We start from the raw sequence: 25,207 nt of genomic DNA, 5'->3' as shown, positions 1-25,207 counted from the left end.
TCTTCTCTAGATCATCAAAACACATGAGTATATAATTGTTAAGCATAGTCAGCAATCACATGTACCCCTTGATTGTTCAGTATGAGGATTGACTTGGGTGGTGAAAGGAAGGTAATCAAGGCTTAGAAAAGGAGCACTGGTAGCCATGTTGAATGTCTTAACTGTGTATTACCCTAACAAGCAGACTTAATAAAAAATTAAATCTTGACTCAAAGTGAATACTGTAAGTTTGGAAAGGATACACTATATCCTTCATTAATGATAGAATGCGTCAATTTTTTTAATCAAAAGCACATTTGATGAAAAATGGCTTTCTGACCAAACCAGAAATTTTTTGCAGAAATTTTTCATTTTAGTTGAATTTTTTCAATGAAAATATTTTAGTTCCTTCTCTCATCCCTTTCTCTACTTTTTCTCTTTCTCCTCCCCTCTCATTCCTCTTTTCAAGGTGGAGGGGCTAAGGAGTGAAGGAGGGGGGAAATTACAGTTGAATTTTTTAGCGTTGATTTTTTTAAAAACCAAATAGTTTGAAGAAAATGAAATTTTTTTGTTTCACTTGTATTGTTTTGTGGAAGATGTATAGTAATGTTTGAATATGGAATAGAATACAAAAAAAATTATTCCTGACTTTAAACGTGAAACTCAAATCACTCTTAACTATGCAGTCTAGAATACATACGAAAAGAAAAGGAGTACTTGTGGCACCTTAGAGACTAACACATTTATTTGAGCACAAGCTTTCATGAGCTACAGCTCACTTCATCAGCTGCTCAAATAAATGTGTTAGTCTCTGAGGTGCCACAAGTACTCCTTTTCTTTTTACGGATACAGACTAACACGGCTGCTACTCTGAAACCTAGAATACATACAGCCTCCCTTGATTAATTTCCTTTCTAATTTTATGCCTCTCTCCCTGTTTATTCATAAATGTTAAGGCCAGAGGGGACTACTGTGATCATCTTGTTTAACTTCTTGGTAACACAAGCCAAAGAACCTCAATCAGTAATTTCTGCATCAAGCCCATAACCTCTGCTTGAACAATAGCACATCAGTTGGAAAGAGATCTACTTTTGATTCAAAGACTTCCATGTTCTAATAAACTAATCAAGCTGCTTTATACTGCTGAATGGAGTTTATCTATTTAGCTTTTTCCTGCTCTGGTTTGCTCTTCCCTTTCTGAATCATATCCTTAGTTTGATCATTCAGATGGAGTGATACGGACATTTCCTCATCTTCCCTTGAGCTAACAGTTTCACTCTCTAAATGCTGCAGAATATACTTGATCAAACCTCTGCAGCTGGGACAATAGGATGACTCAGGCTTTGTCTGTGAAAGTTTTTCTAAGATGTAGGAGTAGTGTTCCTTTGAAGTACCTTAGTTTGTATAGAATACACTACTTGCCTGGGGCTGTGGAACAGCAATTAACTAAGCAACACTGAGCCTTATACAAAGAAAAAGTAATTAGCCTGGCTGCTGCCTCCACCCTAATGCAGCAAGGTTCCCAGACAGTTAACTATTCCCTCCCTAGCTTCAGCCCAAACATTTATCTGCTCCGCTGTCACGGAGAGATGTACCTCATTGTCCCTGAATAAGTCAGGTATCAAATATGATCATGTTCAAATGTGGATACCTCCCACTTCACACAGTTTGTGGCCTTGTCAGTGCATGGATGCCTGCCAGGTCCCCACCATAACCTTTGGTGCACCACTTCAGAGCAATTTACAATAAGCCCCAGGACAAGGTACTCTCTCTGCCCTATGGCTCTTTACCCTGATAACTAAATCAACCCCCTTACAAACGTATTCACTGAGGGGTACAGTAATCATTTCAGGTGGTTGCTTCCAGGCTGCCAAAGAATGTAAGGGGGCAGCAGCTGGTCTCAGAGCATGCCCCCCCTGCTAGGCCATCTCAGCATTGCCTCACCACCAAGGCCCACCTGAGAACGTTCCGGTGCCCTGGCTGCCCCTTGTAGGCTCAGTGCACAATACCATGACCACAGATCCAAACATGTTCCCTTGCTCCCCAGAGCAAGCACTGCCATCCATGCCAACACAGAGATGTCTCAACTCTGAGACCCAACAATTGATTTTCGCAGGGGAACTGCCTAATCTGTGAGCCAAAAGCACAATATTACACCCAAGCATCCAGTCACCAACTCCTGTGACTCATTCACTTAATCTTGGACAAAGAGATAAATAAGAAAAGTTTAGCACATATAAACCATGGAATTATCCTCCCGGACTGGGCCCTCCATACCCTTGTATGCATCTGGTCCCACCATTGAGAGGCATAACTCATTGGGGTTCTAGTCCAAGCTGTGATTTGGAGGTAACCACTCCAATTCTGAACAAATGAGATCCCACTTCACCAGGAGGAGTGTCAATAATTTGTGCTCTTTGACATCACCATGAATTGAAATTTCCTTTCCCAAGGTAACCCTTTTCCCCACAAGGAAAGTGGGTCTGGCACCAGCAGTGTCCACAGTAGGCCTATCTGTACTGCTTTGAGTGGGCCAATCTCAATCCTCAAATCTTTGTAGCACTATGAATTACCACCCTTTTATTGGTGTTTTGATATGCAGAGAGTTAGGGGGTCAGGTCTTCACCACACTGCAGATCCCTAAACTCCAAAACCCTCTTTAAATCCTCCCTTGCTGACCCCTTATTAACCTTGATAAAGACAGCCCCTCCAGTAGCCCAAGTAAAACCTGTTACCAGGGTTCTGGTAACCAGATATCCTCATGCAAAATGTGCTGCTTGATAAATGACCCACAGGAGCAAATGATGCCAGCTTTCAGCATACCCATGATGGCACCATGTGGACAGTTGTCTGATTTTTACTTTACTTCTCATGCTTCTTCCAAATCAAATGTGTACCACTGCCCTGGTGGAAACCCAGACCAGGATGTCCGCAATGCATCTGAATCAGCTTCCAGGCCCAACTCTGTCATGCAATCCTCCCTTCAAGGAAATGCTACTACATTGATTCAGGAACTGTCCAACACTCTCTCTCTTAATTTTTCCAATAATAATAAATTGGGTACTACTTAGGGTATGGAACTGAGAAAGGCTAACCTTGTAGTTCATGCAAAACAATCTACTTTGGATGCCCCAGCCCTCTTAGCCAAGGGATTCTTTGTATTTCTTTTGCTGGCAGTACTCCTAACTTACCTGTCAATCTACCATGAAGTCACCAGATTTATATCTCCTCTTGAATCCATCTTTGTGAAAATAAAGTTTTTTCCAGGAGGTCCATCCCCTCTAAGTCACAAACCTGATTTGTGTCCCATTATCCACTCTGACATTGTACTGCTCCTTTGGAGGCTGAGTGCAATCATGAGCATCTCATGGGCTTCGCCTGTGAAAATAACTTGACCCCTGTAATAGGGAGTAGCTGGAAAGCTCCTTTCTGTGAATCTTGCTTGTAATCTGCTAGCCCTCCCATGTTTACAGCAGGGCATAAGAAGAAGAGAGATCATTAGTCTAGGTCTTTCCCATCAGTCACTAATGCCCACGTAGGATGGTAGGGCCTCCAGCTGGGGTGGCATAGAAAGCACTCCCCTGACAACTGGTGGGGGTCAGGACAGGCCTGGCTGCCTGCAAAGCCATTCTTAACCTAGCAACAAGGGACAGAGTTCTCTCATTGCCCTGCCTCCTTGTGGGCTGAGAGTCAGGGTCCCTTAACTAAAGTGTCCCCCAATATCCATTGCCACCCTCTGTTATAGGCAGCAGCCTCGCGGCTGCTTTATATGTATCTTGGGCTTTTCCCACCGTAGGGTAGGAATCATATACGGTACTCGTTAAACGCCTCCCTTTCCCTACTTTCAGTTAGGTTCTTATCCACAGCAACACTCAGCTGTGCTCCAGTTTCACCAGTAGGGGAAGGAAGTGGGCTAGCCCATGAGCCTGGCCTAAGTGGATTTGGGTAGGCTTCCTTCCACCTCCCGTCACAGATCATACAAAGAGGGCTATAACAAGAAGGTCAGGACTTCTATATCTTCCCTTGGGTGTGCAGGGACCAATGGCTTAACCTAGCCCTACCAATCTGCCCACCCATTCAGGTTATGCTTTTTCCCCTTCCAACCTTGGGAGCTGCTACCTCTTTTTTCGGCCATTCCAGGCCAAGGTTGACGCCGCAGGGAGTGTATTCTCGTCCTGAACTAGGTTCCTAGAGCTGTGCATAACCCAGACAATAACAAATGCCTTTTCTTAGAGAACACCAGAGAAGCAGCCGAAAGACAGTCACTCTTCAATCTCCCCCTGCCATTCCCTCAAACCTCCTAGCACAACAAAATGTTTGCCCCCAAAAAGAGAAGACCCAAATCAGACATGAAAGGACTTTTATTTTTACGCTTTAAGCAGAACTGCAAAAAAATAAAAAGCAAATCTCATCCAACCTTGATGGCTGAGGTTGTCTGCACAGCTGCACCTGTCAACCCCGGCTGCCTTTTGTTCTTTCAGGCCGCAAGCAAAAAGTCCTCCCTTCTCATGCTGGAACATTCGACCCTTTCAGGGACCCTGGTTCCAAACTCTCCTATACTGCAACTGCAGGGAGGTTTGACCTGAACACTCCAGGGTCTACACACACTACCTTTAAACTTCAAGGATGAGTGTCTGTGTTGCCTCTCAGAGTCCAGGTGCTAATCTTTAAGTAGCCTTTTGCGCCCTCCTGACTGAGGGCTGCGCTGCCAGCTGGAGTGGCCCCTGGTGTAATTTGGGGAGAGGCGTTGGGTTATGTGAGGACCCTGGAATAGATGTTCTAGATCAATATTATGCATATATAGCAATAATATTGAATATCTGCTTCATATTGTAGATATTGTTAATAGTGATTAAAAACTATAGAAAAGAAATGGAAGCTGCCCCTTTTAGAATAGTGTGGGGCACAGTGTGTGAGCTACTGCAGGGGCGAGAGTGTTCAGAGCCTAGCGCATGCTGCTGTGAGAAGAGGTTGGCCTGCAGCTGTGCGCTGAGGAGGTCTCTGTCTGCAAGAAGCTGCTAAAGCAAGAGGTTTGACTCCCAGAATAAAAAAGGTTCTCTTTGAAAAACTGTGCCCTGTGAGTAAGGGTGCAGGAATACTGCTGGAGGTCCCTCCGAAATTATTTGTTCTGGGCCCTTTTGAAGGGGTGCAGTTGAGCAGGCCACAAAATGGAAACTGAAATTTGCTGCTTGAGATAGAAAACCGTCTGCCTCCAAGCAGAGCAGGAGCTCCTGACTGTGAATGAATGACTGCAAATTTCAGGGGACGATCAAACAAATATAAGGTGCAAAAGCTGCAGAGGTTTGATCAAGTATATTTGGCAGCATTTAGAGAGTGAAACTGTTAGCTCAGTGGAGGATGAGGAAATGTCCATATTATTCCATCTGAATGATCGAAATAAGGATATGATTTAGAAAGAGAAGGGCAAACCAGAGCAGGAAAAGCCTAAACAGATAAAATCCACTCAGCAGTATAAAGAAGCTTTAACAGTTTGTCAGACCGTGGAACAGGTAGTGCTGCAGCAACAAAAGACGACAGGGCAATTTAGAGCTAAACTGATGAAAACTGAATCAGTGCAGCCTACTGAAAATGAAAGTAATAAGGGAACAGCCTCAGATTACTCCAAACCTGCTATCAGTATTTAGGAAAGATTTCAGAATTACAGGTCAGACTCCACACAAAAAGACAAACTGTTTTAGTAGTCTGGAATATCAAATTGAAATGGATTAAATAAAGGTTATCCATAGTTAGAAAATACAGAAGGTGCAAGTTATGCAGCCCAAGATTAAAACTCCAAAGTTATCTGAAGGGCAAGAGTGAGCTTCACATTGCCTAAACTCTAAGGCAGATCCTACAAACAAATCAGAAAGAAGAAAATGCCACTGATTTCTATCAGAAATAAACTAAGGCGGTTCAAGAACCCAAAAGAGATCCTGCTGGATTTTCTGGAGAGTGCAGTGGATCTTTGTCAAAAAATTATCTTTGCATCAGAGAAGAAGACAGAGTCCTGCACTAAGATACCAGCTTGAATTGGTCCAAAGTCAGCTTCTACAGTCTCTTTGTATTGGGCTGCAAAATGAGACTATTATAGCTGACCTAAAACTGAATTTACGTGTAGCTGATGAACTTTTGTTGGAAAAACTGAACATTGCCTGTAGTATTGAAATGGAGCACCAGCAAAAATTAAGAGCATCAGGGCAACTAAGGCCATTACAAATAAATGCTATGCAATCTCTTTTTGAAAGAAGGAGAAACCAAAGATCTCACCATGGTCAAAGAACATAAATGCACAAAGCCAAATTCATTCGCTATTCAGGTGGAACAATGAAGCAATCTGACAATTAGCAATTGAAATGGCTGCTTTCACGAAGACCAAGTTAAGGAAGACCTCTAGTAATTCCCCAGATTTTGCAAACCAGAAAGGACAAGCGCCAAAGAGTTACCAGAGATGCTGCCAATGCGAAAACTCAACTGAAAGATATGATCGCTGCTACAAGTGTGATAGCAGTGAAAGATTGGCAATGTCAGCAACTGGAAAATGAGAGAGGTGCATGACCAGGGACAAGGAGTGATCAACCCAAAATGGAAGTCCCAATACACTTACTCCTTTTGCCAAAAGAAAGGAAATGAAGGGCAGTTTCTGCCGTGTTCCAGGTGCCTTCAAGAACTATATTCAAGGAATTGTAAAATACAGCACTGGAGGAAACTTAAAACTAATTGCCAAACCCTGGAGAACAGCAGTAAGTACCCAATCTCTGGGTCATCAGAGCTTTAATGGAGGGGCTCCTAGACAGCAAAGAAAAGTTGCCAAGTTGGTTGGAAAAAAGGCATTTAGTGTGGTGTTATATCAATGACAGGAAAGTAAAAGCATTATGGGACACAGCCATAGGGTTGCCAACAATCCCTTATTACAAGGGACATCCCTTATTTTTTCATCTCGTTGCCAATTGTGCCCACATATCTATTCAGGGGACACCATCACAGGGCCTAATAACATCAGCCACACTATCAGAGGCTCGTTCATCTGCACATCCACCAATGTGATATATGCCATCATGTGCCAGCAATGCCCCTCTGCCATTTACATTGGTCAAACTGGACAGTCTCTACGTAAAAGAATAAATGGACACAAATCAGATGTCAAGAATTATAACATTCATAAACCAGTCGGAGAACACTTCAATCTCTCTGGTCACGCAATCACAGACATGAAGGTCGCTATCTTAAAACAAAAAAACTTCAAATCCAGACTCCAGCGAGAAACTGCTGAATTGGAATTCATTTGCAAATTGGATACTATTAATTTAGGCTTAAATAGAGACTGGGAGTGGCTAAGTCATTATGCAAGGTAGCCTATTTCCCCTTGTTTTTTCCTACCCCCCCCCCAGATGTTCTGGTTTAACTTGGATTTAAACTTGGAGAGTGGTCAGTTTGGATGAGCTATTACCAGCAGGAGAGTGAGTTTGTGTGTGTATGGGGGTGGGGGTGTGAGAAAACCTGGATTTGTGCTGGAAATGGACCACCTTGATTATCATGCACATTGTAGGGAGAGTGGTCACTTTGGATGAGCTATTACCAGCAAGATAGTGAGTTTGTGTGTGTGGTTTTTGAGAGGGGGGTGAGGGGGTGAGAGAACCTGGATTTGTGCAGGAAATGGCCCAACTTGATTATCATGCACATTGTGTAGAGAGTTGTCACTTTGGATGGGCTATTACCAGCAGGAGAGTGAATTTGTGTGGGGGGGGTGGAGGGTGAGAAAACCTGGATTTGTGCTGGAAATGGCCCAACCTGATGATCACTTTAGATAAGCTATTACCAGCAGGACAGTGGGGTGGGAGGAGGTATTGTTTCATATTCTCTGTGTGTATATAAAGTCTGCTGCAGTTTCCACGGTATGCATCCGATGAAGTGAGCTGTAGCTCACGAAAGCTCATGCTCAAATAAATTGGTTAGTCTCTAAGGTGCCACAAGTACTCCTTTTCTTTTAGCTTAAATAAGGTATGTTACACACAGTGCCACCTAGTGGCTGAACATAATACATTATGTGTTCAGTTCCATTTGGAACTCAGCCTATGTACGTCTTTCTCAACGCAGCAATATTTTAAGAGAATGTTACTCTTATGTGTTATTTTCAAACCAATTCTGTTTTCCATGTTGTGTGCCTATCCTCTGCTCTTACACTTCAATTTCACTGTCGTTTGGAATCTGATATAAAGAGAGAGGCCTGAACCAAAACTCTAGATCTGAACACCCTCAAACACAGAGGGGCTTGAAATCTCAGTATTGCTAACTCCAAGTGTTTCAAAATCACAAGTCAGGTCTTCAGAAATCATGAGGTAATATCCGTGCAGTAATGCATTTGGAGTTCTGTTTGTTTGCCTTCTGGCATTTTAGAGTTCACATTTTCAAGCTTTTCTCTGGAACCAGGAGGGCTGGAAGTTAAGAATTATTTTTAAAATGAATGCTGAGAGTCTGTAGTCAGGGTCTAAGGCTTTAAGAAAAACACTCAGTATCATGAGATTTGTGATTAAAATCACATGAGTTGGCCACACTGAAACCTGGATCAAATTTTTGTGGTATTAGCCTATTTCTAGATATAACTCGAAAGAGTTGGAAAGAGGGCATAATGCTCCTTCCTCTGTCTATAAGCACAATACCTGTTAACTGACAGCTTGTTAAGCAACTATTGCAGTAATTCCTGGTTTTAATATCGGTAATAAAATGTAACATTTGTCTTCCCTTTTTTAGTAGAAATTTATTGACCCTGGTGATCATGGCATGGCTAGTCTTCATAGAAGAGGAAAGCAACTATCAATGAAAGATTTCTATTGAAGTACCGAACTGTAGTGTGAGTTTAAAATTATTGATTTTCACTGAATTTATTACTTGAAGCTTTATGCTTAGAGACATACATTCAATGTTTGTCTGATGGCAAGGTTCAGGGAAATATTTCTGACAGTGTTTTCCTTGTGCCCTGCACTGACTGATCTAAATTTACAGTTGACCTCACTGACAATAATTCTGTCAGTAGATAGGTCCTTCAGGCAAATTGCCAGTTCAGACATGAAACTCTGCAACTGGAAGAATGCAGAAAATCTTTTACATTAATACTGTAGTGTGGCAGAAGATGTAAATTTTTCCTGACAAAGCTGGCATTACAGTTCCTTGCAACTCTCTCCTTTATCACTTTTCTTCCAAGCAAGGAAGAAGGATTTCTTTCAAATCATTTTTTCCCCCTCCTGGGTAGAGTCCAACCATATTAAAATGCTGATTTAAAAATTCCAATTATTCATTATTATTCTTGAAACTTTGTCCACATAAATGAAAATTTGTAGCTACTAAGAAAATTTTAGTTAGTTCCTCATTCTGTGTTTTGAAATAGCTTTTCTACTAACTACTAATGGAAGAGTTAGAAATTGTTGAATAAGTGAGAAATTTTTTTCTTACTAATTTGCTGCAGGGATTTTACTGACTCTATCTATTAACTTTAATGTTAGTAAGTGCATTACATTTTATTTTATAAGTAGGGGGGTGTGAGTGCATGTGCCTGTGTGCGTGTGTAAATCATGCATTTACAAACATTAATCTTATCAGATTCATACTTTTAGTGAACTAGATATTCACTAGTATGAGTGAGTTATAAAGAAATTTCTTACAAGGAAAATAAAAAAGAATTATAACTCTTCAGTGATGATACTGTTTTATAGGATATTATTTTTATTTTTCTTCACAGAAAAGCAAAGCTTTCAGCGTAAGTGTAATGTGTCCTTAGATGAGTGTTTTGTGCTGGCATCTGTTATTTATGTAGATATGCATGCGATGTTTAGGTGGTAAAATATCTTTGCCTGAATAGGCCTGTCTGAATTTCTAAACCACCTTTTGCAACGAGTCAATAAGCTATAGTTCACAAGTGAGTGCCTCCCAGTTATATAGCTTGATATAAAAATATTAACGTATGCTAGACAGGTCCCTTATCAATGTAACAAGATAATATGTCCATAATTGCTGAATTTGAGCGATAGCTGCAGCCATACTCCCTTATATTGTGAGCCCATCAGATCAGCCAGGTTGGGTCACATCATTAAAGTGTTCCACAGTGGTCTCCCAGAAAGTATGGCAGAAAGTGGTGGACACACTCTTGACCCCTGAACTGGTACCAAACACAGTGCTAGCAGGTACTATGTTGCTTAAAGTGCCATCTTTTGGACAAGTTCTTGACCAAATGGTTAAATATCTGGGGTCGCTTTCAGAGATTTTGGTGTAGCCTTATGTCCTAGATAAATGCCAGCTTGGATAACTGCATTCTGCCTTCCTCGGATTCTCCTTTAATATAATTAATTCTTTACTTCTGGATCCTATACCCTTGTGTGCTGTTGCCATGTATTGTCAAATAGCTACTGCATTTCAGTGTCTGGTACACTAATTTGTATACAGATTACAGGTTTCAGAGGAACAGCCGTGTTAATCTGTATTCGCAAAAAGAAAAGGAGTACTTGTGGCACCTAAGAGACTAACCAATTTATTTGAGCATAAGCTTTCGTGAGCTACAGCTCACTTCATCGGATGCATACTGTGGAAAGTGTAGAAGATCTTTTTATACACACAAAGCATGAAAAAATGGGTGTTTACCACTACAAGAGGTTTTCTCTCCCCCCACCCCACTCTCCTGCTGGTCATAGCTTATCTAAAGTGATCACTCTCCTTAAAATGTGTATGATAATCAAGGTGGGTTAAACCCTGGATTTGTGCTGGAAATGGCCCACCTTGATTATCATACACATTGTAAGGAGAGTGATCACTTTAGATAAGCTATGACCAGCAGGAGAGTGGGGTGGGGGGAGAGAAAACCTCTTGTAGTGGTAAACACCCATTTTTTCATGCTTTGTGTGTATAAAAAGATCTTCTACGCTTTCCACAGTATGCATCCGACGAAGTGAGCTGTAGCTCACGAAAGCTTATGCTCAAATAAATTGGTTAGTCTCTAAGGTGCCACAAGTACTCCTTTTCTTTATACAGATTACCTTTGCTAAGAGAGCCTTTGGGATGAAAAGTACAATATAAAAGTACTGTGGTGAGAGGAAGGATGATATTAGGGTGCTGGAGTGGGGATCTGAAATCTGGGTTCTCCCACAGACTTCCCCTGTGACCTTGAGCCAGTCACTTGGTCTCTCTTGGTTTCATTTTCCCATGTGTAAAATGAAATAATAATTGTTTCTTTCCCCCATGCTTGTCTGTCTTGTCTATTTGGATTCTAGACTCTTTCAGACAAGGTGTCTAAATATATTTGTACAGTAGCTACCACAGTGGAGCCCTGACATCACTAGAAGTCTCTAGGTTGCTGTAATACAAATAATTAACAACAATAATATAAATGCGATTTGTTGTTGTTTACAGCCAAATGGCTACAAGTTTCTTCTGTTGATTTGCTTATACATGAAGAGCCCTCCCTCTCCAGCTTAAATGCATTTTTGCTTTCACATAAGATTTATAATGGGAGGAAATACTTCATTTGATTAACCTTCTGATTTATAAAACTAGACATTTATCATTATTTCAATGATACATCGTGACTACATTTGAAGAAACACAGTAATGAGAGTTCAAATGTACATAGTTTTCTCTTGGAAACTAAAATTATTTATTTAAAACAAAGCCATGGATTGATCCTATGTTGATTGAGAACAAAGGGGTCAAATATGTATTTTAGGCAATTTTGAGCCCTTTAAGTATGGACTGAGAAGAGAGGTGGAACATTACTAATATTAACAAGGAACTGTACAGGAGAACTGATATAAGTTCAAGATTGACAAGTCAAATTATTTTGGGAGGGGGGAACTCTGGGAAAAATTAGCATAAGAAATATATTATAAATAAGCACAAAATATTGAGATGAATGTGGAGAACTTCCTTTAGTGCTAATTAAGAAAGCTAATAGAATTGACAGAAATATAAATGGGAGAGTGAAAAATCAAGACTTTAAGAGCAGAGAATGGTAACTACGAAGCCTGAAAATGTCCAAATGTTTAAGCATCAGAAGAGCACAGTGTTTAATTTACCCTTCTCTACCACCTTTCCTCCCATCCCATTTACTGTTAGTCATTAGACAGCTTCTCACTTCTCAGAACATTTCACTAGTTATAAATGGACATGGTCCTGTGGCACACATTTCAGATTAATTCAGGTTTTGCTGATCCTGGGTTTTATTTCTGGGCCATCTCTGATCTGACAGCAGCGTTGTTCATTTTGGTGTCTCATTTAAGTACTAGTAAATCCTTATCCAAAGCCTAAAATTGCTATTTATTATAAAGTAATACATGTAAATTAATGTCCACAATATGAGTCTGTAACACCATATTCCAGCCATGTATATACAGTACACTGAAGGTACAGCAGATTCCTGGCCCCTTAAATATATATAAAAGTCTCTTAAGGGCAATTACCACTTCCTACCACTGGAGGACCAGTCAGTCCATTCAGAGCAAGCCAATTAGGTTCAGGTTTTTCCCTTAATAACATAGTGTTGCATAATTAGATGTATTGTGTGGGGGCAAGGAGCTAACAAGCAGCTGGGATATTTAATTTTTTACTGTAGTGTCTGAGGACTCAGTTAGGCCCAGGTCCCCTTTGTGCTAGACGTTATGCAAAGAGAGAGGATTGGTCCCGCTTCTGAAGAGAAAAGCCACATAAGACGTTTGTGTGCGAGGAAAGTGTTTATCAAAATAGACAATTATATGTGTGTATATATATACACACACACACACATTTTGCTATTACACTAATAAACATTGACTTTCCACAACTGCAGTGCAGTCTAGTCTATAAACATTGGCTGATTTCTTGTAGGTATCATAACAGATGTAGTTTTGTGAAGGGTTTCAAACAATATGGGTCATTGTGTTTCAAACAATATGGGTCATATGGTTGTTCAATATGATGACAATGTTTCATGTGTAGTGCCCTTTTAATGCTGATTGTAACACTATGCAATGAGCTTCATTTATACTCTCACAAGAAACTCATTTTTACTCTTCTTCCCAAAAGCATTCTTTCCTCTAAAATATCAGCTTCGGGCCCAGATTTGTTCCTACCAAAATTATTAATAAAATTTCCACTGAGTTCAATGGAAATAGGACTGGATCATAAGGTATTGATTCAGCAAAGCACTTATACAAACTACTTTGAATTGGGGCTGCAGTCACTACCTTTCTGAGTTTTAACAGTGTTTTCTTTTGACATGGATGATAAGGAATACAATTAATAGTCTGTGCACAGTAATGTGTACAAAAATTCCAGAGCTGCTCTTTCTCATAACATAGAGAATCCATAAAAAGTTTTTTAAAGAATTGTACCTCCAACCACAAAGAAAAATATGAAAAGGAATTAAGAAAAAAACAACCACCAGTTCTGACTTTTCAAAATATAATATGCTTTTTAGATCCTATAAATCTATTTTATTGCTTACCTTGAATGTCCTGGATGATAAATTTCTTTATTTGTAATATGCTTATTTGCAATATGGAATACCTGTGAAGAATCACAACTACGTGCCAAAGAAAGGAGAGTTAAATGAAATATTCAGGGTACCAAGAAACTTTCATATATACTTACTAATCTACACAATGTACTATTCATAAAGAACATAGGTGCCAGTCTGCTCTACAATTAGAACCCTATTCTATGACTAATACAAATTGACCAGGAGAAAGAACAGGTGACTTCATCTATTCATTTCTGGTCAGTCTTGCCAAGCCAACTAGAAAGTGCATCTCTATTAGCTCTAAGAAAAGGAGGACTTGTGGCACCTTAGAGACTAACCAATTTATTAGAGCATGAGCTTTCGTGAGCTACAGCTCACTTCATCGGATGCATACTGTGGAAACTGCAGAAGACATTATATACACAGAGACCATGAAACAATACCTCCTCCCACCCCACTCTCCTGCTGGTAATAGCTTATCTAAAGTGATCATCAAGTTGGGCCATTTCCAGCACAAATCCAGGTTTTCTCACCCTCCGCCCCTCCCCCCACCCCACAAACTCTCTCTCCTGCTGGTAGTAGCCCATCCAAAGTGACCACTCTCTGGAGAGAGAGTTTGTGTGTGTGGTTTTTGGAGGGAGGTGGGGGAGGGGTGAGAAAACCTGGATTTGTGCTGGAAATGGCCCACCTTGATTATCATACACATTTTAAAGAGAGTGGTCACTTTGGATGGGCTATTACCAGCAGGAGAGTGAGTTTGTGTGTGGGGGGGCGGAGGGTGAGAAAACCTGGATTTGTGCTGGAAATGGCCCAACTTGATGATCACTTTAGATAAGCTATTACCAGCAGGACAGTGGGGTGGGAGGAGGTATTGTTTCATGGTCTCTGTGTATATAATGTCTTCTGCAGTTTCCACAGTATGCATCCGATGAAGTGAGCTGTAGCTCACGAAAGCTCATGCTCTAATAAATTGGTTAGTCTCTAAGGTGCCACAAGTACTCCTTTGCTTTTTGCGAATACAGACTAACAAGGCTGTTACTCTGAAACCTGTCTATTAGCTCTGTTATCCCAATAAAATAAAAACCAGCAGGATCTTATTAAAAGCGAAAAGGCAAAATACCACATTTATTGTGAATACAAAAAGAATCATAGTAAGCAGTTAGTTATAGCTATTACATTCCATTCAATCTCATATTTATTCACACATTCATTCATACACACACACACACACAGGTTCTGCAAGGTTGTTATCATAGTTACCAGCCATAGAGTTGCTCATGCCAAGCCACTGGCCAGGTGGCCTGGACATGAGGAGGGAGCAGGGCCTTGTCAGATGCACATCTGATGCTTCTGGAAGTTGGTTTGCAGAATCAGACCCCAAAGTTCTCACTTTCCAGAGTCCATTTTTATAGGAATTTCTTCCTATGCCAGTCTATGGGAATTGCTTCATCACGCTGTTGCTGAATCAATCAGCAGATGGAACATTCCTGATGGCTCCGTGCTGCTAGATGTTATCTTGTTCTTTGGTTCTCCCATTCTTGAGGCTGTTGGGTGGATTCCAGTCTGCCCTCCGGGGGTCCTCTGGTTATTTCCACTTGACGCCTTCTTCAGCCGATGGACACTGGATTCTTAGGCTGGCACCTCCCTGATCATTCAGTTACTATCCACACCAAGCATCCATCCACATACATCCTCTATCTCTATTTTAATCACAATTGTTAACAAAGCGAGATGAATACAACAAAAGGGCGGGGAGTCTCTGGGTGCTGTTTCTATTGTTACAGAGTATTGCTTTGAGTCTCTCTCTGTGTGAGTAGTTGTTGTTACAAAGAATTGCTTTGAGAACAGACTCTGTCTTAGAAATGTACTAACACAATTAGCAGCTTGCAAGTTTCACACAGAGAGAGAAAGAGAGAGAAACAGTACCAAAAACCAAGAGACCTCTTAATTAGTAATACCCTGGAATTTAAACTCTGGGGAATCAAACTCATTTGTGATTTTAACACAGAACTTCATTAATATGATCCAACAGCTCTTTGACAATCAGTAGAAGGTTCATGACCATGGACTACCCATATATTGACAAAACAAACCAGTCTTATGTTCCACTAACAACAAAATCTTTGTCAATAGCTAAAATATATGAAAGAGGCATTAACCAGTGAATGAGATTTAGGCTCACTTCCTGCTAATTTTGCTCATTCACATAGCTCCATTAACTTCAGTGGGACTACTTGTGTGAGTAAAATTGACAGGCTTTTGCCTGTAGTGGCCAATTTCCAAGAATTAATTTCTGTCAAAAACAAAACTGAGACATGCTCCTCACATCAGAGCCAATAAGAAGTTCATCAAAATCCACTGGGACTTGGGACATTTCTTAACCTGGAAGGTGTGGCTGTGGGAAAGTCAGAAAAGTGTTTGCAATATGAGGGCACCAGACAGTTACGCTATTCCAGTTCAAGTGCTGTGAATTGTGGGGCCCAATCCCAAACCTGAAAACATTTTATGTTCACCATAATAAGGAAGGAGAGTCTGCACACAAGTTGTTAATAATCTGTTTTTAACACCCAGCTTCTGCCAAATGCATAATAGTGGTTCATCGGGAATCAATAAAATCATTGATTTACAGATGTGTCTTGCTCGGGGAACATTTCAGGGTGGAGCAGAGGGGGGGCTGGACTTAAAATTAGGACGAACACCAGAGCAAGTGGGTATATTGGTGAGGAGGATGGGGGATCCACTGTAATTTACCATGGGGTTCTGGTTCCTGCTGTGGCTTGGGGTTTTCCTTAGGTTTGTCAGTGAAGGGGAGCTTTCTCAACTGGCTTCTCCAAGTAGGGGTGAAAAATCACATGCTCCTTGTGCTCTTGGTCTTCTGGGGCATCCTCTGTGGTCCTTGCTGCCTCTTTGCCTTCTCCCTCATCAGCATTTGAATGAGGCCAACAAGGTGTAGCAGTGGGTCATAAGCCACCTGAGGCTCTGTCCTGGGAGCTCCTGACAGCACCCAGTCCAGCTCATCACAGAAGGGGCTTATACAATGAGCCCTCCCGGAGAGACACTTGAGTTTTTTGCTCTCCTGTTCCAGAGCCTCCAGTGCTTGATCCATTCCCAGCATGGGCCAGAGTCTGCTCAATGCCCTTCTGCTCCAGTCTCTGTGAATGATCTTGCCGTTTCATGAGAAGTCAGGGAGGATAGTGTACTCTGACCAGACATTGATCAGTAGTGACCCTGGTGTGATCAGCAGGCCAGGCAGTTGCTCTCAGAACAGGAGCCATGTTCACCAGCATTGATCAAAAGAAAGTGGCAGAAAACTGTTCTGATGTGGTCAGCGCAGCTTGCTACTACTAGCAAAAAAAGGGGGCGAGGACTTTATAGATTGGGTAAGGGTCAGGCAGAAAAGGGTTCTGTGCAGTGTGTGGGGGGAGGACTATTGAAACTCAAGATCTGGCACTTGCCCCTTAACCCTATATGCACTGCAAACTGGCATGGAGATGGGCCGTGCCACAGCCTGAGATGTGTACTTACCACAGCCCTCAGGCATGGTAGTTGACTCACCCTCTCCTCTCCTTCAAATACATGATTCTGGGGCGTCTAGATGTGTACAACGGGGGAGAGGGTTATGGCACAGCCACACGCGTGGACATGTGGACAGTCACTGGTGTAGAGGTACCCCAAGACTCTGAGGGGGTCTGGATGAAGGTAGAAGTTATAGCAGCTTAGACTGCTGGAGATCTACTTAAAATCACCTCTGAATTAGGCCCAGTGAAAGGCAGATTTTAGTGAACCATATATTGTAGTCTTGAAACACTTACGTAAATGTAACCACCTTTGATCGGAAGAGGCAGCAAGATATTAATTTTTAAATTGGATGTTCTGTTCAGTGAAGGTTTCTGCCAAAAACTATCTTAAATCCTATTTAAAATGGAAATCTAAACAAGGTGTCAGAGTAAAAAACTAAATAGGCCTGTCAACTAACTTTTAGTACAATATATTATAAAAAAAGATTTCCAGCAATATTCTGTTACTGTGAAAGTCTACCCTTAAGCATTTCTGATAAAACAGTAAAACATTTATTAGAATCAATTATGTATGTCTAGATACATCTCCTTTTAACTATAGCTTTTAAATGAATAAAGATGAATACATGCATTAAAACTACCCCAAACCTGTATTCCTGTTGCTATTTGAAATTCTTAATGCATAATCTCCATTCTGAGTGTGAATTTAGAGACAATTTTTAGTGTGTTCAGTGTTCAACTGGTGTGAGTCTCCAGTGAGATGGGAATAGTAATGGCATGCAGCTCTCACATGGCATTTTGGTCCTTTACAGTGTTGGTGTAACCCAGGCTAGTTGTCAGGATGACTTTCATGATCATGCAGAAAGTGGCTGTTCAAGATTCTGTTTTTATAGCCACCATGCCAAATATGGGCCTATACCAGAAGGCGTCTCACTCTTTGTATTCTTTGAGGCACGCATGGTTTCTTGTTTCGGCTGAAATTTCATTACTGGGGAGAGAGTGAATAATACATTTCCCCCTCTATGATCAGACCATTATATCTTGTAATTTGAGATGTGAATCTGCCTTTGCTTAGATTAGGATAAAGAATCAATGTCAGTGGTCCTCCTGTGAAGACAACTAGACCAAATTCAGTTTCAGAATTTCCTAAAGGATTATATTTTTAGCTATCTGACAGTGGTCTCATAAGGCAGTGTAACTATCACTTGTTCTCAACCACTTATCCTAAGTGTCCTTTTGCTGTATGTCATGCACACAGATCATTGTAGTTTGCATTCCATTAGACTTATACGACAGCAAAGTATTTAAAAAAAAGAGAAAGAGACCCTTCAGATCTCTGTCACAAACAGGTACAAAATGGCCACCTTCAGTGTGGTTGGGTCTTTACTGTGTCTGTCTGTTCCTAATTCAAAGACAGATTGCTACACAGGAAAGAAAAGGCAGAGTTCATGCTTTCTGCAGAACTAGAACATTGTACAGTTTTTCCTGAATTTTTAAATATTTTTCTTATAATTTAATGCAAGTTTCTCCTGCTTTGGACAGTGGTGTTTATAGATGTCTTGCAACAATTGAAACCTATAAAACACAAGTTAGAGTGACAATACTGAAATTGCATTTCAAGTCAGATTGACTATAGCATAAGAGTTTTTAAAGTCCTGCATGGTGTCTGTGGTGGACATAGAAAGATCATTCTTTGCTTGCACTATTGCATTTGTGGAATTTCATCCAGCAGGACTGGTAGTGGACACCTTGGTAAGTTCTATCCTCAGAATGAGGGCCAGATTTTTTCCCCATGGTTAGGAGTTGTCTCTCTTTCACAGAAAAGATCAGCTAGCTATGGTCTGAGCTGGAGGGTACAAATAGACCATCTTCCTTTGGTTGAATTTAAGCAAGTATTTCTCACTGAGAGGCAGCTCTTTAGTTGATGTAAATTGGCATAGCTCCATTGGACCAATAGAGCTATGGTTCTGGTCAAGAGTTCTGGTCTTGAGTTTCTAGATATTTTGGCAGCGTTTCATCTGGCAACTTTCCCCTCGTGGCTGATTAAAATGAAGTGGAGATGAACTGAGTCCACTGTTGGTTAAGAATGTTATTGCATCCCTGTTGGAGGGCAGGATGCTATCTTCCCTTAAGTCTGCAGTTCTTTGGCCTTTGCTCAAGAAGCCATTTCGTGATACTGGAGATCTTGCATGAACCAGCTGCATATCTGACAGAATGGTAAAGCTATTGCATAGTAGTGCAAGTGCCCAGCAAATTCCTACCTAATGGTCTTTAATCATGCATAGAAATATGTTGTATCTAGTAATAAAAAAGGATGAAAACAGGAGGGAACACACTACTACTTTATGTGGGAAACCTGTAAAACAGAAACAGCAAGGAAAAACTGATCAACTACTAGGTACAAGAGCTAATATTAGCTACAAAAGAGAACTCCCCTATATAACTAGGAGATCTTCAGTCGTGATTACATATTTAGACAGTTACCCAGCTATCTAAGAGGAGAAAGGTAATAGTCTAGAAACTTGGAAAAATGGTAGACACAGCTGTGGGCCCATTCACAGAGCTTTTCCTCACCAAATATTCATATTTTGCCCTTGGCTATAGTTGTGTCAAAACGACACTGAATGAATTCAGGCTGATGCTTCGTTTGTGTGGTTTAGTCAGTGGTTTTACACAACTGGAGCTGACTGCTGTAGTGATGTGGAAGAAATGAAGTAATGGCAACAAGTTACATCAAGTCAATCTTTTGCCTGTTAGTAGTGGAGGCTGGGGACTGAGCTGAAAGGCTTACTTTGGCGGAAGGATGGAGGATACTTTTATTTGAATAAAGCATTGTCTGCATTATTCCATTTCATACTGCTCATTAAGCACATGTACATCCCCCTTCCATTATCTCCTATGTTTTTCACAGCCTTCCTTTTGGTGTTGATACAACATTATTATGAACAATGGCTCGATGCTTTACGGGGTGTGAGTGAGAACACTGGTTGGTACTAAAAGGTGTGGTCCCCAGTGGGTCAGTGTATTTTGGAGATGAACAGGATTTCTTGCTTATAGCAGCTATAGCTGTAATCGTGCAACTAGGATTAATTTCGAATTTGAGTGGTTCCATTGACTTTAGTGGGGTTACTAAAAGGTAAAAAGTTAGGCATGTTTGTAAGTGTTGCAATGTTGGGAACCATGTCAAAAGGGTGAAATGTTCCCTTGACAGTGCTAACTGGGAAAGCTTCATATGCAAAAGAAATCATGTTTAGCAGCATTTGTCATAATATTGGGGCTACTTCAAATTTGCATGTGTGAGAATGTTTTGTGTGGTCTTGGGCTATAAGCTCTCTGTCCCTCAGTTTTGCCATTTGTACAATAGGAATAATGACATTTCTCTGACTCACAGAGAATAAACACATTAAAGATTGTGAGATGCTCAGCTACTATGGCAATAGGAGCCATGTAAGTACCAAAAAGAGATGAAAATAGGTTGGCTATAGTAATATCTTTTTCAGAAAGCTGTGTTCCATATAGTTAATCAAATGAAAATGATATGGAGAAGAGATCTGTGTGTTGCTGGTTCAGTTGGGAGCACATTTTGACTTTTCTTATGGTAAGCAGCATGTTCATGCAAGTCGTATATTGCATGTTGTCGCGTATATCTATCATTTCAAGGAAAAATAGCATTGAGATTTTGATAGCTGGGTGTTAGTGACATAGAACTTGAATAATAATACTTTGCGTTTAAATATTCCCTTCATTTAAAGATTTCAGTGCATTTAAAAAAAAAATTAGTTCTCACAAACATCTGTGTGATATAACACTCACCATTAAAAATAAACATTTGCCAGCAATTACCCCATAGTAGTGTGTTGGTGTGAATGTGTTTTCTATTGAAATATAGCAAATACAGCAGGATCTGATTTCAGTGTGGTAACTATTGGTAAATGCTACATTTTAATGGAAGGCATTATAGGCAAATCCTATTATTCTCATTAAATAGATGGAAAAATAAGTCTCAGGGAGGTTGAATGACTTACCTAAGAATACACACCATGTCAGTGATAGAACTTCTGTCTTGTCTATTAGATTTTAAGCTCAATGGGGCAGGGACCACCCTTGCTATGTGTTTGTAGAGTGGTTTGCATATTGTATCATAATACAAATAATTAATAGTAACTTGGAATCAAACACAGTGTGCAGGATTTCCAATTCTAGGCCACATTTCTTCTCTAAAAATATCACACTCTGTGACCAAACAACTGAAGTGTGAAGACAAGTTCTGTCTTTGCTCTTGGCCAAACTAAAGTAAAATCCATTATAAAAGATGGAAACATATTTTTTTGATTAACTCAACTCACATTTTATAAAGAACATGTTCTTCTTTCGCCTCCTATGATGTCAAAGAATAAAAACCCCATTTGAAAAGGACAAACTTTCCTTTTAAAATCTTTGCTAGTTACAGGGAAGTCCCTCAGCAGGAGACTGAGCTCCAAAAGGCTATTGGAAATTTATAGCCAGAGACAATAAATAAATGACTCAAAGCTTTGGTGCTCTGGGACTGAACAGTTGGACTCACAATTAATGGTAACAGACGGGAAGTTCTCCACCTAGACTGTTCAGCATGAGACCACAGTAATGCTGTGACAGGGCTTGCCACAGAAAACTCCACGTAGTATGGTAAATTTATTAGGCTTGTGGGTCTCCCAGAAAATTTGATACCAAATTTTGCTGACATGCTGATGGAAACTCTGGGAGCTAATAACCCACTATTTCCTTCATGTTTTGATGCAGCATCCGTATCTTTAACATGAAAACATCTAGTCATCAGTCTTTCCTTATACTTTTTGGATCTATTCTCAGTATAGACAATGGCAAAATTTCAAACTGGAGTATGAAAACACCCTTTAATTTCTTGACTTATCTATTCATGCTTAAAATAATACTTGTACGTGATCTTGCTGGAGGCATTTCAAATGAAGACTACAATATGGATGGATGAAGAGCAGTCTATGTAGTAAGGGTTGTGATTATAGCCTTTTTCTCACCACTGAGTTTAGGACTGTCATCAGAGGTCTCACTTTTATTTTCTCAGGAGATGCCAGAAAATGTGAAGGACATTCAACATACATATGGGACTGCTAGCAGAGTTAAAGAGGAAGAAGGAGCTGTGGTACTTTTTAGTATGCTAATGACTTAGCTTTCTATCTTCATTTCACCCAATCCATCCAGTGGTGTTGAATGCCCAGCCCAGTGTCTGAGTCTGGGGCATGGATCAGAGATAGCTGTTGGAAGGTTAATCCACATAAAACAGAAGTTGTTGCCCTGGATTTGAGGGTTGTGTAGATCTCAGAATGTGATCAAGCCATTGCAACAATATTATGCTTATATCTGTGTGTGCTTAAATCTAATAAACTGAAACGTTAGACAAGAGCATGCTTACTTGCTTTTAATCCTTGCTCAGACAAAATTGCTGAGTTCCTGTTGATTTATTCCTGACACCGCCTGGAGTGAAATAGTAAAGTTGCCCCTGCTGGGGGTTCTGAAAATCCCAAGTAACAGATTTTGGCAACCCAAGCCAGGAGCCTGGAGAGGACAGGAATGATTGATACAAGTGGTTTGTTTGTTTGTTTGTTGCAATAGGTGAAGGGGGCAGTGCAATTGAGTAGCAACCTGTAATTCTTCACACTGTAGTCTGAGAGTTGATTTAGTGTCACATTCCGCTGTTGATTTACGGGTTTGGGCTGAAAAGCCTGGTGGAGTAAAAAGATATTTCAGAAGGATAGGGAACACCTGGAGAGAAAGAAAAGCTAGAAGTAGATTTGGATAAGAACTTGGCAGATTTCATGCAGGTGCATGATCATGGTTTGGGGAAGCCTGGGAGCTGTACCAGTCCCAGACTGTTCATGCAGCTTTGTAAGCAAATGGTAGAGCTAAAGGCAGAAATACAAGCGTTAAAGAGAGAAAAAATTGAGAAAGACAAAGAAATATCCAAACTGAGGGCAGAGGAGGTGGTGGTACTGCAGAAGCAGGAGTGTGACAGTGAGAGAGAGAATAACAGGCTGGAGCAGGAAGTGTCTGGATTGAAACAATAGAAAACTGAGGCAGATCTCAGGGAACGTAAGAGTGAAAGTTGTGGGCTCAGACCCATGTGGGAAGAGCAGCATAGTGGTTACAATTCTTGGGAGTTGGGGCAGGGCTGGAGGGTGAGTCAGAGACGGATTTCTACTTGTTTCCTTCTCATTATGAGGTTGAGAGGAGTGATACCCATGAGCTTCCTTTTTCCTTGGACTCTTCTGGTTAGTCCCTTTATGGTCCCTTGCTTGAAACGCTGGAAGAGCTGCAGGTGCCCACAGGCCCTATGGCTAGCGAGATTGGTCCCCAAGTGGGTAACCCGGGGTGGGAGAATGGGTGGAGATCAGGCTCTTCACCCCGACCAGGCTAGAGCCACAGGAAAACTGGTTGGCCCATTAACCCAGAGCACAGCCTTGGAATGGCTGGCAAGGATAGTTGGCACCCCCGTGTCTCACTCCGGTGGATGTGGCAGCAACTCCCACTCTCCTCTCGGAGCCAGATAGAGGTTGAGGTTGGGGTTTCCCAGATTCTTTGCCCCTGGAGCCCTACTTCTGGATTCATTGTTGCTGTCTGTACTTTCCTTGGCTTAGGTTTCCTTTCTCCCTAAGTTGTTTTTTTCTCACCCTCCTCCCCATCTCCGCTACTTCTCTCTCCCCTGCCTCTCTCCGCTTTTCCTTTCTCTCTGCTTTTTCTCCCTCTGACCCCGCTCTCTTCCCTTTCTTTCTTTCCCAGCCTCCCCCCACTGACAGTATTTACTGTCTTTGAAGATATGGTTGCCAGGCAATTACTGATTAGGGCCTGGAAAAGCAATTTTGAGAAAAGCAGTAAATTAACAAAAGAAGGATCAGGCCCAAAGTTTGAAAAATTTGTGACCGCATGAAGCAACTTTGTTTAAAGCCATGACCCCTCCGAAATAAGATTTTAAAGGAGGTCAAAAAGGCGAAAGGGAAGTGAATGAAGACAGGCCTTTCAAGGGTTGAGTCAAGCTCTTGATCTGTGGTGGGTGAAAATCTGAAGACAGCTTTTAAGGCTGGTCCACCCTGGAATTTTTGTTAAGACTGACTGAGCACATAGGGAAAATCCTGACACTGCTACCGCAGCCAGCTGTCTCTCTTTAGGTAGGCCGGGCACCCCCAGCTCTCCCAACAGTGGCACATTTTGGACACCGATGGGTAGGGGAGGTTTATGGGTTGTGTGGAGTTTGAAGAAGGGGCATTTGGACAGAATATGTTGTTAGGTACATATGCCACTTACTCGTTGATGAGAACCTGGTTGGCCCTCCAGCTGGAGTTTACAATTAACAGGGGTTTAATGAGACAAAGATTGTTGTTCCCTTTTGTAGAAATATTTTATTAAGCTAAATGAATTTGGGAGGAGAAAGATTTTTGGGAATTGATGTCTTAAGAGAATGAAGATTGTTAGTTGATTTTGCTAACAGGGTTCTATGAAAAATGCTTCCTGTCACATCCTGGGAACCAGTAGAGATTTCAGCAAGCTACCAGATAGCAGCCCTTAAGGCATCTGAAGAATTGGAGTGGCCCACATTGACTATAGAAATTCTGGCAATTGCAGAGGAACACTGGAAGGTCTGGACCAAAAATAAAATAGAATGTGGTAAAACTGAGGCAGAAATCCTAATTATAGGCCCTGATTCCTCACCTCATAAGCAGTGCAGGAATCCAAGTGAGGCAGAAGACAGCATGAAATAAACAATTGATGGGCTTTTAAGCCAAAGAGTTTTAGTGGAATAGTCAAGCCCCAATAATGCTGCTCTCTGGCTGGTCCTGGAGGCTGGTAGTTGATTTTCATTCCCTTAATTGGGTGACATCACTGATGGCCCCTGTTTGGCTTTGTGTTTTAGATTATTAATTGTGTGGATTCTGGAAGACCCGGGAGATGATGCACTCCTGTGTGCTGTTTTGGCTGGCATTTGTATTGCAGGCTTACTCCTCCGATGGTGTGAATCCAGAACTTGGTGTGCCCACAGCATGGGAAAACTTCCCTTGGATGAAAGTGAATGAAGCAGTGGAAATTGATGTCGACACTGGTGACCAGAAAAGTCTCAAGCAGTGCTGCCAATGCCTCCTGGAAGTGTTTAAATGTGAAGGGGACGGCAATGACCTCATCCACGACCCATTTCCCAAAGCCACAATGAAGGGCCATCTGCTGATGG

The 25,207-nt window shown here is 41.2% G+C and overlaps 1 long non-coding RNA gene across 1 annotated transcript in view; it reads left to right on the top strand.

Annotated features, from left to right (window-relative positions):
- The window catches only part of LOC140908161 (uncharacterized), a 33,013-nt gene extending 24,229 nt beyond the window's left edge, over positions 1-8,784 (top strand). The window contains exon 5 of the long non-coding RNA XR_012157786.1: positions 8,728-8,784. This is a non-coding gene — a long non-coding RNA (uncharacterized lncRNA). The remainder of the gene's footprint in view (positions 1-8,727) is intronic.
- The last annotated feature ends 16,423 nt before the right edge of the window (positions 8,785-25,207 follow it).

Source organism: Lepidochelys kempii, chromosome 3 (genome assembly GCF_965140265.1).
Source record: "Lepidochelys kempii isolate rLepKem1 chromosome 3, rLepKem1.hap2, whole genome shotgun sequence".
NCBI lineage: Eukaryota > Metazoa > Chordata > Testudines > Cheloniidae > Lepidochelys > Lepidochelys kempii.
The sequence above is the reverse complement of the archived record's forward strand: the minus strand, read 5'-3'. Positions and strand labels throughout refer to the sequence as shown.